This window comes from Hemiscyllium ocellatum, chromosome 6 (assembly GCF_020745735.1).
Source record: "Hemiscyllium ocellatum isolate sHemOce1 chromosome 6, sHemOce1.pat.X.cur, whole genome shotgun sequence".
In the NCBI taxonomy this organism is placed as follows: Eukaryota; Metazoa; Chordata; class Chondrichthyes; order Orectolobiformes; family Hemiscylliidae; genus Hemiscyllium; species Hemiscyllium ocellatum.
The window spans coordinates 77,297,839-77,315,374 of NC_083406.1; the positions used below are offsets into that span (position 1 = coordinate 77,297,839).

The 17,536-nt window shown below is 39.6% G+C and overlaps 1 protein-coding gene across 3 annotated transcripts in view; it reads left to right on the forward strand.

The window, feature by feature from the left end:
• aasdhppt (aminoadipate-semialdehyde dehydrogenase-phosphopantetheinyl transferase) overlaps positions 1-17,536 on the forward strand; it is an 86,537-nt gene that overhangs the window by 25,951 nt on the left and 43,050 nt on the right. The gene's annotated exons all lie outside the window — the stretch shown is intronic.

The window sequence follows — 17,536 nt, forward strand, 5'->3', positions numbered from 1 at the left end:
GTGGGAGCACTACACCAACACCCACATCACTGGCATCGATAGCCACCTTGAAAGGCTTTGTGTAATCCAGGGTGGCTAATGCTAGGGCAGTGGTTAACACAGTTTTTAGGCTTTTTGACAGTCTGCTGTCCACTGAAATTTCTTGCCCTTTTCTTAACAATTCGGTGAGCGGAGCAGTCACACTGCTAAAGTTCGGCATTAACTTTGGTAAAATCCACTCAATCCCAGGAACCGTAGTACCGCCTTTTTTTGTCAACGGTGTGGGAACTTCCCCAATTACTATAGTTTTCACATCTTGTCAGGCCATTTTATCCAATATTCAATAACATGGCCCAGGAAGATGACTTGGGCTTTGGCAAATTCACTTTTAGCTAGGTTTATCACCAAGCCTGCCTTCCGAAGTCAATTGAACAAGTTCAATAAATGCTGTCAATGTTCCTTCCTTGAGTGACTAAAAATCACCACATCATCAATATATGCCACACAATTGGGTGATCTGGCAATGACCTTATTAGTCAGTCTCTGAAATGTGGCTAGAGCATTTTTCATACCAAATGGCTTGACTTTGAACTGATATAATCTATCTGACGTCATGAAAGTCAAATTGCCTTTGCTTTCTCTGACAGAAATACTTAGAGTCATAGAACTCAGATCACTGGATTAAAAATCCAGAGTGCTAGCCCGTCTCTGAGCAAGTCCAACCTAAAAATGTAAGCTGCTTGTCCTACTTTTTTGACACAGTCCTCCACCCATTGAATTGGACATGCATCAGTCTTTGTAATGGCATTGACTTTGCGATAGTTCACACATAACCAATGGGTACCATCTGGCTTAGGCACCATGACTGTGGGTGAGCTCAAGTCACTGTAACTCACTTTGATTATGCCATCTTGGAGCACGTGCTCTATCTCGTTCTGAACCTGTGCCAACTTTAGAAGGTTATGCCGATAAGGATGTTGCTCAATTGGAACAGCATCTCCTATTTCTACATCATGCATAATTGGGTTAGTGCTTCCTAGTTTACTTCTGCATATCTCCCCATGTGATCGTAATAACTCTTTCAGATCATTTTGATTGCCTTGTGGAAAGTAACCCAATAGTTTATCCCAATTTTTGACAACTTCCTCATTGTCCAATTTGTTTTGAGGAATGTCCAATTCAGAATCCTCTGAACTTGGTTCTTCATTCTATGCTGGAGTCATTAACACCTTCTCCTCTGGCTTTCCTTCCCTATCAAAATACCTTTTAGGCATATTCACATGACATGCTCTGTGAGATTTCTTCCTGTCTGAAGTCCTTATCAAGTAGTTCACCTCACTCAATTTCCTCTCAATTTGATAAGGTTCACTAAACCTGGCTTTTAAAGGCTTACCTGTTACTGGAAGGAAAACCAATACCTTATCTCCAGTTTCAAAATTGTGAATTTGTGATTTCTTATCTGCTTCCTGTTTCATTGTATGCTATGATACTTTAAAATGCTGTCTAGCCGATTCTCAAGCTCTATTTAACTATTCTCTAAAATTGAACACATAGTCCAAATGGGTGGTCTCTGAATTCTGACTTATTAATTTCTCCTTAATCAATTTTAATGGTCCTCTTACTTCGTCCCCAAAAATTAATTCAGATAGACTGAATTTGGTCGATTCATTTGGTGCATCCCTGATTGCAAAAAGTACGAACGGAACTCGCTTATCCCAATCAGCTAGATAATCCTGACCATAAGCCCCCAAAATGGTCTTTAATGTTTGATGCCATCTCTGTACCACTCCCTTCAATTCTGGATGGTAGGCAGCAGATTTGAATTGCTTTATTCCCAAGTTATCCATGATCTCATTGAATAGTTTGGATGTGAAGTTTAATCCTTGATCTGAATGGATCTCTATTGGTAGTCCGTATCTGGTAAAAAGTTTGAGTAATTCTTCTATAACCGTTTTAACTGCGATGTTGCGTAATGGGATTGCTTCTGGAAATCTAGTTGAGACAGTCATTATTGTTAATAAATACCTATTCCCACTTTTTGTTTGAGGTAGGGGACCTACACAATCAATCAAGACTCTTGTGAAAGGTTCCTCAAATGCTTGAATAGGTACTAAAGGTGCAGGTTTTATAATTGCCTGAGATTTTCCAATTAGCTAACATGTTTGTCACGTCTGGCAAAATTCAACTACATCCTTGTGTAATCCAGGTCAGTAAAAATGTTTTTGTATTTTAGTCTGTATTTTCCTCATTTCTAAATGACCTCCAAGTGGTAGCTCATTGGCCACTCGCAGTACCTCCTTTTTATACCCTACTGGCAAAACAATTTGATGAATCTCTGCCCATTTCTTTCTGGTGTGATGATCTCCATTTCTCATTAAGACATCATTTGTTTAGTAATAACACGCAGGGATGCATTCACTCTTCTCACTATATGCCTTTTGATATAACTGTTTTAAATTCTCATCTTTCTGTTGTAACTCGATTAGTTTAGCAGAGCTAAACAAACTTGCATGTTTACCTATTTGCTGCTGCTCTGTCCCACTTATCAGTTCAAAAAAGTACCTGATAAAGCTATGTCAGCTTCCTTATCTGTGCCTTTTGATCCTGCTTCAACTTGTGCCTCTGTGATCTTATGATCACACAATCAGGAAAAATTCCTGGATAAGCGTCCATCGTTTCTTCAGTTGCCTGTAACTCCACTGGCTTTTCAACTAGAGCAGGCAGCACGCCTATCGGTGAATCAGCAATGTCATTTGCAAGAACAAATTGTATTCCTGGAGCTGAGAGTTTGTCCAATACTCCTACCACAAATTCTCCACTCTTCTCTGAACTCTCTAGCCTCAACTGAGCACTTTTTGTCTCACCATGAATTCCCGTTACCAGTACGTTTTCTGGCAATTGTCCCTCAGGGGTACATATCTCCTCATCCTTCAGCATTACAGACCGAGAGGATCCTGCGTCCCATAATATTCTAACCTTTTTACCTCTACTTCTGGCCTATGTGAATAAACTTTACCCCTGCATATATATATATTTTGAAGCAGATCTGGCACTTCCTCCTTAATCAACCTCTGATCATCTTGTACACTGTGAGGCAGTTGTCTAAATTTCCCTTGTGCTTTTTGTTACTAGTCCAACAAAACTCCAGGCTTGTCCGGTTTTCCTACATCTGGCTTTCTTCTAGCCCACCAACACTGTGATTTTGTGTGGCCCACTTTATCACAATGAAAACACCGGAACTTTTTAACTTCTTAGTCCACCCTCAAGGGTTTCTTTTTTATCCTGTGGTAAGTTCTCCTTATGATCTTCACTGCAATCTACCCTTCCCTTTCCATGTGAGGATTTCTCTTTGCCCCATCCCTCATGGACTGAAATTGATTCTGGAAGCCAAACCAAGTTTTATGGACCAGCCACTTCAGCTGCTAACCTTGCTGTTTTAACTCTCTGCTCTTCCACATGAGTTTGCGCTGCTTCCTCATTAAGGTTACCTTCAGCCTTTATCTCCAGCCTTTTAAGCTGACTTCCCTTTTTAAGTGTCAGTTTTTGAAGTTCAAAAGCTCTCTATTTTTCCCTCTCTTCTGCTGCTCTCTCTCTTTCCCTCTTTTCTGCTTTTAACTGTGGCACAAACTATTTCCGATTATACACAACAGTCCCAATAAGCAAACCTTTAAGAAAATCAGTAAAAATGGAGCAAATTCTTACCAGTTGAAGTTAAAGGGCAGAAGGAGAGAGAGTTTCGCAGCCTGTTTCCACACAGCTGAACTCCTAATTAGTTCAGGCTGAACTGTTCAGCTCGAGAGCTGACCACTCCCCTTTCACTATAGAGGTCCCATGTAAAACATGACCACTTTGGCCTGAAATCTGTTTACATTTAAACAAAGGGCTCTCAACATCCATTTTCATCTCGATACCAAACTAGTCACCTCGGAGCCAGGAGGGTTGTATAAAACCTCTGCAAAAAAACCAAGGACACAATATCCTTGAGAAAAGGAACAGCGTTTATGAAAAAGGGACCAGCTTTGTGACAGTGGCTATAGAGATAGTTGATGCATTCCACAATTCTACAAATTCTGGAACGATTCTGGATGAGTTGGACTGAAGGGTCTGCTCCCATGATGTCTGACTCTCACTCTATTTCTTTGGCTTGGAAAGTAGTAAATGTTTCCCTGCACTTTAAATGAGAAAGACAGAAATGAAGGAACGACAGACCTGTTGTCTTACGTAAGCAGTAACAAAAATGCTGAAATGTTTATAAAGGATGTGACAGATACTTGATAATAATTACCTGACTGGCATTGTCAGCACGTATTTGCAAATGGGAAATTATGTTTGATAAATTACTTGTGGTTTTTGAAAATATTGCCAAACAAAATTTGTATAAAAGAGCAGACAGATGTAGTATACTTAGATTTTTCAGGAGACTTTTGGTAAAATCCTCCAAAGAATGCTGGTTAGAAAAATTAAAGCACATGGGATAGAAGATATTTTACTGGCAGGCATGATTGGCTAACAGATAGAAAATAGAGAGTGGGAATAAAAGAGTCATTCTGATGTTGGCAGGCTAAGACTCGTGGGGTACCACAATGTTCAGTATTTCAGCCCAGCTGTATAATTTTCAAATTGAATGGCTGCAATAACAAGATCCATCTCAACAGTCTGGAATTTTTGTCCTTAAATTTCTCCAAAGACTTTAATGGGTTATGATCACTATATATGATTGTCTCAGACACATTACTGGCAACCTAAGTGTTAAAATGTTGTAACGCCAGCCAAACTGAAAATCACCTCCTCAGTTGCCAAATATTTCTGTCGATGAACGATCAGTTTACGGAGAAATATCTAATAGGTCTTTCTATCTTCTTGTCATTATCTTGTAAGAGTACAGCATTGACACCCACATAATTTGCATCGATAGCTACCTTGAATCGTTTTGCGTAATTAGGTGTCTCTAATACCGGGGCAGTGGTTAACACAGCTTTCAGGCTGTCAAATGCCTTCTGTCGGTCTGCCGTCCACTGGAACTTCCTGCTTTTCTCCAGTTATTCAGTCAGTGGAGCTGCCACACTGCTAAAATTTCGTACAAATTTCTGATAAAACTCATGCAATCCCAGGAACCTTAGTAATGCTCTCTTCATTAATGGTATGGGAAACTGCCCAATAGTCTTTGTTTTCACATTCTGTGGGGCCACCTGTCCATGTCTGATAATATGGCCCAGGATTGAGGCTTGGGCTTTGTTGAATTCATTCTTAGTCAGGTTTATCACCAAGCCTACCTCACAAAGTCAATGGAATAATTCTGATACATGCTGCAAATGTTCCTTCCATGTGTGACTAAAAATCACCAGGTCGTCGATGTATACTACACAATTGGATAATCCAAAAATGGCTTTATTTGTTAGAATTTGAAATGTGGCTGGCACATTTTTCATACCAAATGGCACAACGTTAAATTGATACAGTCAATTCAGTGTTACGAAAGTCGAAATTGTCTTTTCTCATTCAGTTAAAGGTACCTGCCTGTGTCTTCTGAGTAAGTCCAACTTAGAAATACACGTTGCTTGACCCACCTTTACAATACAGTCTTTCAGACGTGGAATTGGATATGAATCAGACTTTGTAACTGCATTGACTTTGCAGTAGTCCGCACAAAACCATTGTGTACCATCTGGTTTTGGCACCACTACAGTGGGTGAGCTGCAGTCATTGCAACTCACTTTAATTATGTCGTCTTAAGACAGGCATTCAATCTTTTTTTTTAATCTCAATCATCTGGATAGTCTTGACTGTAAGCCCATAACATGGTCTTTAGCAACTGATGCCACCTTTCTAGTGCTCCCTGTGATTCTGGATGGTGTGCAGTGGATTTGAATTGCTTTATTCCTAAGCTGTTTATAACCTCTTTGAATAATTTTGATGTAAAACTTGACTCTTGATCTGATTGTATCTCTGTGGGTAGTCCATATCTAGTGAAAGATTTGAGATACTATTCTACAATCCTTTTAGCTATGATATTGCATAATGGAATGGCCTGTGGAAATCTGTGAACTCTGTGAACACATCCATTATTTTTAACAAATACTGATTCCCACTTCTCGTTTTAGGTAGGGGTCCTACGCAATCAATAAAGACTCTTGTAAACGGTTCCTCAAATGCAGGAGTGAATATTAAAGGTGCAGGCTTTATTACTGCCTGTGGTTTTCCAGTTGCCTGACATGTATGACATGTCTGGCAAAATTCTACATCCTTGTGCAGTCCAGGCCAGTAAAAATGTTTATGTGTTTTAGCTTTAGTTTCTCGTACCTCTAAATGACTTTCTACTAGTAGTTCATGCCCTACTCGCAACACCTCCCTTCTATAACCCAGTGGTAATACGACTTGATGACTTTCTGCCCATTTTTCATTTGCCTGAATATGGGATGGTCTCCATTTCCTCATTAAGACATCATTTTAACAATAGTAGCACTCAGTGATACACTCAGATTCTTCTTTCATGTACACTTTTTGATACAATTGCTTTCGTTTTTCATCTTTCTGCTGTAACTCAATTAATTTCTCTCAGCTAAAGACATCCACTTTGTCCTTCACCTGCACCTGTTTGTTTTAACCATTTGATCAAATATGGTCTCTGATAATTCTACTTCAACTTCCTTATCTGTATTCTTTAATTTCTCCTCCTGTTTCAACTGGTGGCTTCTTGACCTTGTTACCACACAGCTGAAAATGTGTTGCTGGAAAAGCGCAGCAGGTCAGGCAGCATCCAAGGAACAGGAGATTTGACGTTTCGGGCATAAGCTGCCTGACCTGCGCTTTTCCAGCGACACATTTTCAGCTCTGATCTCCAGCATCTGCAGACCTCACTTTCTCCTTGTTACCACACAGTCTGGAAAAATCTCAGGATATATTTCCTTTAATGCCTCAGTTGTCTGATTTTCCATTGGCTTTTCAACCATGGTAAGCTGCACTCCTACCTGTCACCCAGCTATACCGTTAGCAAGAACAAATTGTATTTGTGGAGCCGAGAGTTTTTCCAGTTCTCCTACCACCACTTCTCGACTTTTCACTGGACGCATAACCTCACTTTACATAATTGAGCACTTCTTGTCATCCCATGATTTTCACGTACTAGCAGTTTTTCTGGCAGTAGTCCTTCTGAATTACATATCTCCACATCTCTCAACATCAAAGATTGACATGATCCCATATCTCTTAATACTGTAAACTCTTTACCTGGCCTCTGTGAGTAAACCATACCTTCGCAAGTAAATGGTTTAAGATCTTACACTTCCTCCTTAACCAACCTCTGACCAGGTTGTACATTCTGGCTTCCATTATGATTTTCTTTACCACTTCAAGAAAATTCACTGGCTTATCCTGTTTTCCTACACCTGTCTTCCCAGTGCTTTTTAAATCACCAACATTGATTTCATGTGGCCTACTTTATTGCAGAGCTTTTTAACTTCCCTTTACCCCGAGATCTACATTTCCCTTACCAAATGAGGATTTGTTTTCACAAATTCCTATCCCTCATGGATTGTAATTGATGTTGGAAGCCAAACTTTAGTTTATGAACCAACTCATAATTATCAGCCATTTCAGCTACTAACCTTGCCATTTTAACTCTTTACTTTTCCACGAGTTCTCACTACTTCAGAAAATAAATTTTTGCACTCCTCCAAAATAATTGTCTCTCTAACAGCGTCATATGATTGGTCTATTTTTAATGCTCATATCCATCTATCAAAATTACTTTGTTGATCCTTTCAAACTCAATATATGTTTGACTAGGGTCCTATCTTAGATTCCTGAAACATTGCTTATAGGCTTCTGACACAAGCTCATTTGCACGTAAGATAGCTTTCTTCACCTTCTTGTATTCGCTAGATACCTCCTCCTGATAGTGATGCAAATACCTCACTAGCTTCACCTTCCAGCTTTGTTTGGATCAACAAACCCACATGGCTACTGACCAATTCATCTGTTTAGCCACCTTCTCATATGAGGTGAAAAAGGCTTCTAATTGTTTCACATCAAATTTAGGCAATGCTTGGATATATTTAAAGAGACCCTCACCAGGCCTTTGCCTATGATTGTTTTGCTCATCCTCACTTTCTTCCTCATTAAGCCTGCCTTCTACCTTCATCTCTATCCTATTAAGCCAACTTTCCTGTCGACGTTCTAATATATGAAGTTCAAATTCTCTCTCTCTCCCTTTCCTTTCCCTCTTTCTCCCTTTCTTCTCAAGGGCCTTCCTCTCCTTTTCTTTTTGTTCTGCTAAAGCGATTCTGTCCTATTTATTATGATTGGATGATTTTTTTTCTCTCTTTTTTGCTTTTAATTGCATTTCACATTGTTTTATTTCTTTTTATTTTTCCTTTTGCCTCAAACCCAAGCTGCTTCATTTTCAATTGAATTTTAGCCATTTCCAAAAATTTTAATGGCCCTTACAGCAAGTTTAAATGCCAAGCTATTGTAATTATTTCTGCTTTTCTCACGGATGAAGTTACCTCTGTAACAGTAAGCTTTGCCTTGTTCACCTTTTGTAAAGCCCCTAAACTCACTCCTTCCACCCCCAGAAAACTCTTAGTGTAGGAGACATCACCCTCCCAAGCAATGTTTAAACCATCCGAATTTAGTACTCGGAACAAAAGACACTAAGACCTGCCACTCGCCACTTTGAGTCCAGCAATCCTAAGCCCAAATTGGAACTACCAAGCGAATCTTGGATGAACCCCCTATCTGTTATGGGCCAGCCCAGACACCCTCAAAATATGTCAAGAATGTAGCCTAACTCTAACTCTTTTCTATTTTAAAGGTAAATGTGAAGTGGGTATTCCAGGTGTGATGCAGCTGGTCAAACCACTCAGCTTTAAGTGAAACAAAATTTAATTAAACTCTACAGTTGAAACACAAACAATATTGATTGGAACCTACTTAGTTCAAATAGTTTGGATGGAGCAGTTTTTTTGTCAGGTATGTCCAGGGAAGGTTCCTGACACAATATGTAGATAGGCTGACTAGAGGGGAGGCCATATTGGATTTAGTGCTTGGCAACAAACCAGGCCAGACGCCAGATCCCTTGATGGAAGAGCATTTTGGTGACAGTGATCACAATACCCTGACCTTTACACATGGAGAGGAATAGGAGCACACAGTATGGGTATGGATTTAATTGGGGGCAGGAACTGGGGCCCCTAAATAGGGACAGATGTTCTCAGTGGAATGCAAGACAAAAATATGGAGGTTGTTTAGGAGACATTTGCTGATGGTGCTGAATAGGTTTGTCCCACTGAGACAAATAAAGCATGATAGGTTGAAAGAACCTTGGGTGACAAGGGATGTGGAACACCGTGTCAAGATGAAGAAGGAAGCTTACTTAAGGTTGAGGAGGCAAAGATCAGACAAGGCTTCAGAGGGTTACAAGGAACTGAAGAATGGATTTGGGAGAAGCTCAAATGGGGCATGGGAAAGCTTTAGCAGATAGGATTAAGGGAAACCCTAAGGTGTTTACACTTACGTGAGGAACATGAGAATTGCTAGAGTGAGGGTAGGGCTGATCAGGGATAGTGGAGGGAACATACGCCAGGAGTTGGAAGAAGTACGGGAGGTCCTTGATGAATACTTTGCTTCAGCATTCACTACTGAGAGGGGACTTATGTTCCTGAGGATAGCGTGAAACAGACTGATATTCTAGAAGAGATTGATGTTAGGAAGGAGGATGTGCTGAAAATTTTGAAAAACATAAGGACAGATAAATCCCCTGGGCCAGATGGGAAAAACCTTAGGTTACTACAGGAAGCGAGGGAAGAGATTGCTGTCCCTTTGGCAATGATCTTTGCGTCCTCACTGTCCGCTGGAGTAGTGCCAGATGATTGGAAGGTGGCAAATGTTATTCCCTTCTTCAAGAAAGGGGATATGCATAATTTTGGGAATTACAGACCAATCGGTCTTACATCAGTGGTTGGCAAAGTGTTGGACAGGATTTTGAGAGACAGCATTTATGATTATTTGGAAAACCATAATTTGTTTAGAGATAGTCAGCATGACTTTGTTAGGGACAGGTCATGCCCCACAAGCCTTATTGAATAATTTGAGGATATGACAAAACACGTTGATGAAGGTAGAGCAGTGGATGTGGTGTACTTGGATTTTAGCAAGGTGTTTGATAAGGTTCCCCATGGCAGGCTCATTCAGAAAGTAAGGATGCATGGGATACAGGTAAAACTGTCTGTCTGGAGACAGAATTGGCTGGCCCATAGAAAACAGCAGGTGATAGTAGATGGAAAGCATTCAGCCTGGAGCTCGGTGTCCAATGGTGTTTCATAGGGATCTGTTCTGGGACCTCTGCTGTTTGTGATTTTTACACATGACTTGGATAAGGAAATGGAAGCATGTGTTAGTAAGTTTGCCAATGATACAAAGGTTTTTGGAGTTGTGGATAGTTTTGAGGGCTGTTGTAGGTTGCAATGGGACATTGATAGGATGCAGAACTAGGCTGTTAAGTGGCAGATGGAGTTCAACCTGGACAAGTGTGGTCATTCACTTTGGAAGGTCCAATTTGAGTGCAGAACATAGGGTAAAGGCAGGATTCTTGACAGTGGAGTAACAGAGAGATCTTGGGTCCATGATTATAGATCCCTCAAAGTTGCCACCCAAGTTGATAGGGTTGTTAAGAAGGCGTAGGATGTGTTGACTTTCATTAGCAGAGGGATTGAGTTTAAGAACCACAAGGTTGTGCTGCAGCTCTATAGAACCCTAGTTAGACCATACTTGGAATATTGTGTTCAGTTCTGGTTGCCTCATTATAGGAAAGATGTGGAGAGGGTGCAGAGGAGATTTACCAGGATGCTGCCTGGACTAGAGGGCATATCTGATGAAGAAAGGTTGAGGGAGTTAAGGCTTTTCTCATTGGAGCAAAGAACGATGAGAGGTGACTTGAGAGAGTTACAAATCACACAATGCCAGGTTATAGTCCAACAGATTTAATTGGAAGCACTAGCTTTCAGAGTGCCGCTCATTCATCAGGTGGTTGTCTCTGAAAACTAGTGCTTCCAATTAAACCTGGTGTTGTGTGATTTGTAAATTTGTACACCCCTGTCCAACACTGGCATCTCCAAATCATGACTTGAGAGAGGTGTACAGATGTTGAGAGGCATTGATAGAGTGGATAGCCAGAGACTTATTCTCATGGCAGAAATGTCTATCACAAGGGGGCATAATTTTAAGGTGATTGGAGAAAGGTTTAAGGAACATGGCATAGGTAGATTCTTTACACAGTGGAATGCACTGCTGGCAGTGGTAGTGGAGTTGGGACATTTAAGTGACTCTTGGATAGGCACATGGAAGATAGTACAATGAAGGGTATGTCAGTTAGTCTGATCTTAGAGTAGTATAAAAGGCTGCCTCAAAATGGAGGGCCAAAGGCCCTGTACTGTGTTGTTGCATGTTTGAAAAGAAAACAGAATTTAGAATAACTTAGTTATCAAGTTGGTTGAGTTTTCAAATGGTTAAGTAGCTGTTTCAACTCCCGCAACATCCCCTAAACATACCCCTTGGCAAAAGGTAAATTCAAACACCAGTTCTTACAGGCAAGAGAGATTTCAGAGAGTGAAGCCAGTCAAGAATCAACTGCTGAAGCTTGGAACCTTTCTCTGGACTGCAGCCGATTCTCACTGTTACAACTGAAAGAAGCTAGAAAAAACCTGAATGGGGAGAACTGACAACTCCCCCTGCCATTGTTAAACTCGGCTCTTGCCCAGACATTTCAGCAACTCTGCCTTTACGACAAAAAAAGGACAAAAGAACCTTTTTAAAGTGACAGCATCGTCACATCGTACCTTCTATGTTCACATCCAAATCATTTATATAAATGACAGAAAGCAGTGGGCCCAGCACCAATCTCTGTGGCACACGGTTGGTTACAGGCTTCCAGTCTGATAAGCAACCCTCCATCCCTACCATCTGTCTCTTACCTTTGAGCCAGTTCTGTAGTCACATGGCTAGTTCTTCCTGTTTTTCGCGTGATCTAACCTTACTAACCAGTCTACCATGAGGAATGTTGTTGAATGCCTTACTGAAGTCCATATAGATCACATCTACCACTCTACCCTCAGCAGTCTCCTTTCTTACTTCTTCGCTCGTGAGACATGATTTCCCACTCACAAAGGCCATGTTGACTATCTCTAATCAGTCCTTGCCTTTTCAAGTACATGTAATTCCTGTCCCTCAGGATTGCCTCCAACAACTTGCCCACCACCGATTTCAGGCTCACTGGTCTCTTATTCCCTGGCTTTTTCTTACTACCTTTCTTAAACAATCGCAGCACGTTAGCTAACCTCCAGTACTCCAGCACCTCACCTGTATGTATCGATGATACAAATATCTCAGCAAGGGACCCAGCAATTTCTTCCCTAGTTTCCCACATAGGGTACACCTGAACATGTCCCAGTGATTTATCCACATTTATGCATTTAAAAATGTCCAGCACTACCTACTCTGTAATATGGACATTTTTCAAGATGTCGCCAATTATTTCCCCACATTCCCTGTCTTCCATATCCTTCTCCACAGTAAATACTGATGCAAAATACTCCTTTAGTATCTCCCCCATAGGTGGTCTTGCTACTCTTTAAGGGGTCATATTCTCTTCCTAGTTACACTGTTGTCCTTAAGGTGTTTGCAGAATCCCTTTGGATTCTCCTTAACCCTATTTGCCAAAGCTATGGTTGGAGTAAGTGGAGGGAGAAGAAAGAGACAACATATCTTGAAAATGAATTAACTCCTACCAGCTTTTCAATTTCATTACTAAACACTTGCCAGAATTTTATGGTGTAATGTCAAATGTTTAGAATCTCAAAATTTGTTGAAATCACATCTATGAATTTCTGTCAGGGAGTATTTATTACAAGTTTAAAATTTGTTATCACTGTAGGGATCAGGAAATTCCACAAGATGGCACTCTGAGCTGGAAATATACATAGCCAAAGCTTTGTCAGATACATATTGTGGTACTCTGCACGTTTAATTTGTGAACTCCTTTGATATTCTTAGAGCTGTGAATATTACTAACCTTTTACAATTGAATATACAATGTTGAAGGAAATGAAAGCAAACCAGCTGAGAAATTACTTTTGACTCTTCCTCGATTTGACAACAAACCAATACAGATTAGCAATCATCAATGTAAATAGCAGACTTAAGTGAGCAGCCACTCTGTAAGAGCCGGATTGGTGGTAGTCATAAAAAAAACACCATTCAGTGGCCATTTCACTTAAGGGCAAGATATGTGTTCTTGTGCGAGGTCTCATGCAAGCTGCCATGTTTTTTCATTATGAATAGTCAAGTCCTTGAATTTAAGGGCTACCCTCAAAGGATGTAACAGATGAGTACTATCGGGAGACTGTCCCAGGAAAAGTACAACGCAAGCATAGGAGTGGTCATTGAGCCAGCCATTGGGAAGTTGAAGATGTAACTCAGGTGAATAAATTAATCTGGAGACACCTTCCGGTATGTGCCAGCAAGCTGCATTTAGCACAGAATGATTGTGGCATGCTGCACTGCACAAAACAGCACAGAACTTAACCACTGATAAAAGGAGACATGACATTGCAGCTTTCATCTTCCACTTACCAGAACCAGGATGCGACAAACAGACTTGAAAAAGGAACACCATTTTATACAACATGAGAAGAAGGTGCTGATTTTGTAGTGCATCAGAACACCTCCAGACTACTCCCATGGACACCTGGTCAGGAGGTACCATATGAAACCTTTACTAAGGGGGCAAGGTAAGAGATGTACAGCGCCTTGACCAGTGTTCCATTTCCACATTCTGTTTTTCTACCGTCCCTTTCATAAGCCATAAGGCCTTCCACTCCAGCTCAGTGCTATAGAGGCTTTGCTGCACTTCAGAGTGGTATTGGACAGTCAAGTTGAAGCTTTCCTACATTCTATTTAAACTGACAGATAAAATATTCAGACCATTAATTTGATGCCTAATACATTGGATGCCCCATGCAGGTCCCCACTTATTCATGGAAGTAGTCATCAGTACAAATGCCTGAGACATTAAGGAGCTAGTGTTGGAATCAGACTGTTTAAATCTCTGTTCAAACATGCAAGGCTTCTTTGGAAAGGTTGAGAGAACTTCATATATTTTCTGGAATTCGTCTTCTTGTTAGTGACCCCATCCCCACAAATGGCTCAGCACCTGCTAAGAAGAGCTTAGCTTATCCTATGCTCTCTGATCAGGACTCTCTACTTCTGTCCCTACCTTCAACACCTGCTGCTGGACACTTCTTCATGTCAACAAAAATGAGCAACATTACACGTGAGTTTGAGTTTTAGAAATTACATTGAGTTGACCACTTTGATAAATGTTGGCCCAACAAGATCCTGTAATCAGTCAATGAACAGTGCCAGCTGGATTTGCACTACCAAAACTGGTTGATAGTGGGTGTCACATAAATTCTATGGTGATACCTTTTCAGATTGTAACCTCATGTGAAGAATCTGTACCCTTTTCCTGCACTAAATCCTGAAGAATGGAACATTTGGTCAATATTGGAAAGGAAGCCTACTGCTGACTAATGCCTACCTTTCTCCCTCAACAGTTGAAATAATAGTTCTCTATTTTGAACACCACTTAGAAGCAGCACCAAGAGTAACAAGGACACAGAATATGTTCTAAGTGAGGGCAGCTCAATGTCTGTCACCAAGAGTGGCTCAGCACTGGCTGAACTGGCCAAGACCTGCCAAATATATCTGCAGGTAGAGAGAGATCCTTGCCTTGGGAAATCACCCATTTGCTCTCATTGTCACCAAACTACCCATTCACATGTATCTGTCCATGATAATGTTGGAACAGAATAAACCACTCAATTCCTGTGGAGCGAAAGTCTCATCTTTATCCTGAACACAGCTTCTGTTGTGGTTTGTGGCATAGCTACTGTGTTAAACAGGAATCTGCACACTTTTGTTACAATTTGCCTTCTAGTAGCTATTCATCTTGTCAAGATTAAATGCTGCCTAGCTGGAGCACTCATTAACCTCATTTGCCCCAATGCATCCATAGACATACAAGATCTAAGTTTATGGAGTTTGCCATTGTCCACTCCACACCAGATTGCAGGCCACTTTCAATCTCTTATCTTTCTACATACAAGAAATACAGCTTGTCCATGACTTGCCAAAACAAAACTCATTTCACAATTTAGATCTGATGACTAATAAAAAATAATCTTTCTTATTTTTTGGAGAGACTTCTCATATCTTGACTGCCACCTGTTTAAGTTGTAATTTTAATGTGAATTACCCATCTAACAATGCAATCATTGTTTATTGCTGCTAATAAACATGTTGGGTACTGAATGTTATAAGTGTGTCTAGCTTTTTCAGTTTTTAATTATTGGAGTTTTTAAAAACAATTTTTTTAACATTCTTCTTTCTCCTCAAGCCAATCTTCTCTTTCCATACCTAATTCCAATTTCAAATACCATTCACACTTAGTCTTCCTTGTTCAGATAGTTCTATTTGTTTCACACTCCTTCAATCTGATTGGTTAAGGAGACATGCAGTTGGTAGCCTTGTTCACTGAATTCTGAAATGTCCTATAGAGGGTACTATGCAATTTATAAAACAAACTTCTCAGAACTTGACAATAAAAAGTATCATGGACATCAATCTGGAAATTGAGCAAATCCAGCTGGCACCGTTCATTAACCGATTACAGGATCTTTTTGGGCCGATATTTATCAAAGTGGTCAACTCAATGTAATTTCTAAAAATCAAACTCACATGTAATGTTGACATCTCACATTTATGTTGACATCTTAAATCTCAGACATGTACTTTGTATTAATAGTATTTTCTTACAAGTATTTGAAAGGTCACATGTTCTTGTTATCTGTTAAATTCAGAGTATTTGGTATATATTTTAAAGCAGCTGCTCAAACAGGCAAATGTGAAATCAGCGCTCTGAAATTTTCGCTTAATACTTTTATAAATAAATGGTGATAAATCGAGCCTTCAGCATACCACCTCCACAGCGGTAACTATTACAGGTTATTCTAAAATCTCCAAGTGGTTGGAATTGAACAATTAGACCAGTGTAGTGCAAATGTCCTTCTGTAAACACTGATAAAGTCTTATTATATATTATGCTTCACTTCTTCTGCAGCTGTAAACACATTGGTGCTCTGTCCAAACAATGATCTTGTTAGTGAGGTATACCATGTTCAGTCATCAGCTATCTGCTGTGACTTGTTGATTGCTTTTCACTCACTTTTCAAATGAATGATAAACTGTGGTTCTCCTGAATTGAGCAGAGTACTCTATATGTAGGAGTGTGATTTTTTTAGTCATTCCCTTTCCATTCTATGTTTTCTGACTTCATTTTTTGTAACGCTTGCCTTTTCTAAAATAAAACGCATTATTTTAATTGATTTTTGTTTTTCGATATATCCTATTATCTTTGAGTGTTTAGGCTACATCAGCTAAATGCATAGATTTAGAGTTTTGCTTAGTTAATTGTGGTAATTGTAGAAGTACTGTAATTGCCCATCACAACAAGATTTCACAGAACATCGACATTAAAATTAATGATTTTTCACTACAAATTTTAATTATAGTTTGTGTAATTTCTTAACAATTCTCTGGAAACATTTTTTTGTTTCACTTAGCTTTGTGTTGCATGTAGCATTATGAGTCTTATTTAATTTTATTCTTCTAAGTTGTTAAGGCAGCCATGCCATTTGAAGAAAAGATAAAACCCAATTCATTGAGTATATTTTCAGAGTATTAATCACTGAAAAAAACAACAAGCCTGAGGATTCAGAGCATTTTAGAATTCAGCAAAAAAAGTGTTTGAGGAAGAGGTAGAAAATAGAGTATCAAAGTAAAACTGCAGGAAACATAAAGGTAACTGTCAAAGCTACTATAAATACGTGAGGAGAAAAAGATTAGTAAAGACTCCATACAGTCAAATTTTATTGAGAAACAAAGAAATTGCAGAGGAATTGAACATATACTTTGGTTCTGACTTCACAAAAATATGCTCAAATAAGGGTCGAGTGAATGGTAGAATTGAAAGAATCAGTATTAGTAAAAAAGCAAGATGCTGGGAAAATTAATGGGGTTAAAGAGTGACAAATCCGCAGGGCCAGATAATCAACATTCCGGAGTACTAAACAAAATGGCCCTAGAAATATTGGATGCATTGGTGGTCATCTTCCAAAATTCTATAGACTCCGGAGTAATTCCTGCAGATTGGTGATGGCAAATATAACCCACTATTTAAAAAGAGAAGGAGAGATTTAAAAAAAACAAATAATTATGGACCGTTACAGACCAGTTAGCCTAACATAAAAGGCTATAGTGCTCTAAAAGGTGTAATAACAGAATATTTAGAAAGCATTAGTGGGATTGGACAAAGCCACCATCGCTAAATGAAAGGCAAATCATAATTAACAAGTCTAGTGGAGATTTTTTATAATGTGATTACTAGAATAGATATGAGAACCTGTAGATATGGTTATTTTGGATTTTCCAAAAACTTTGATAA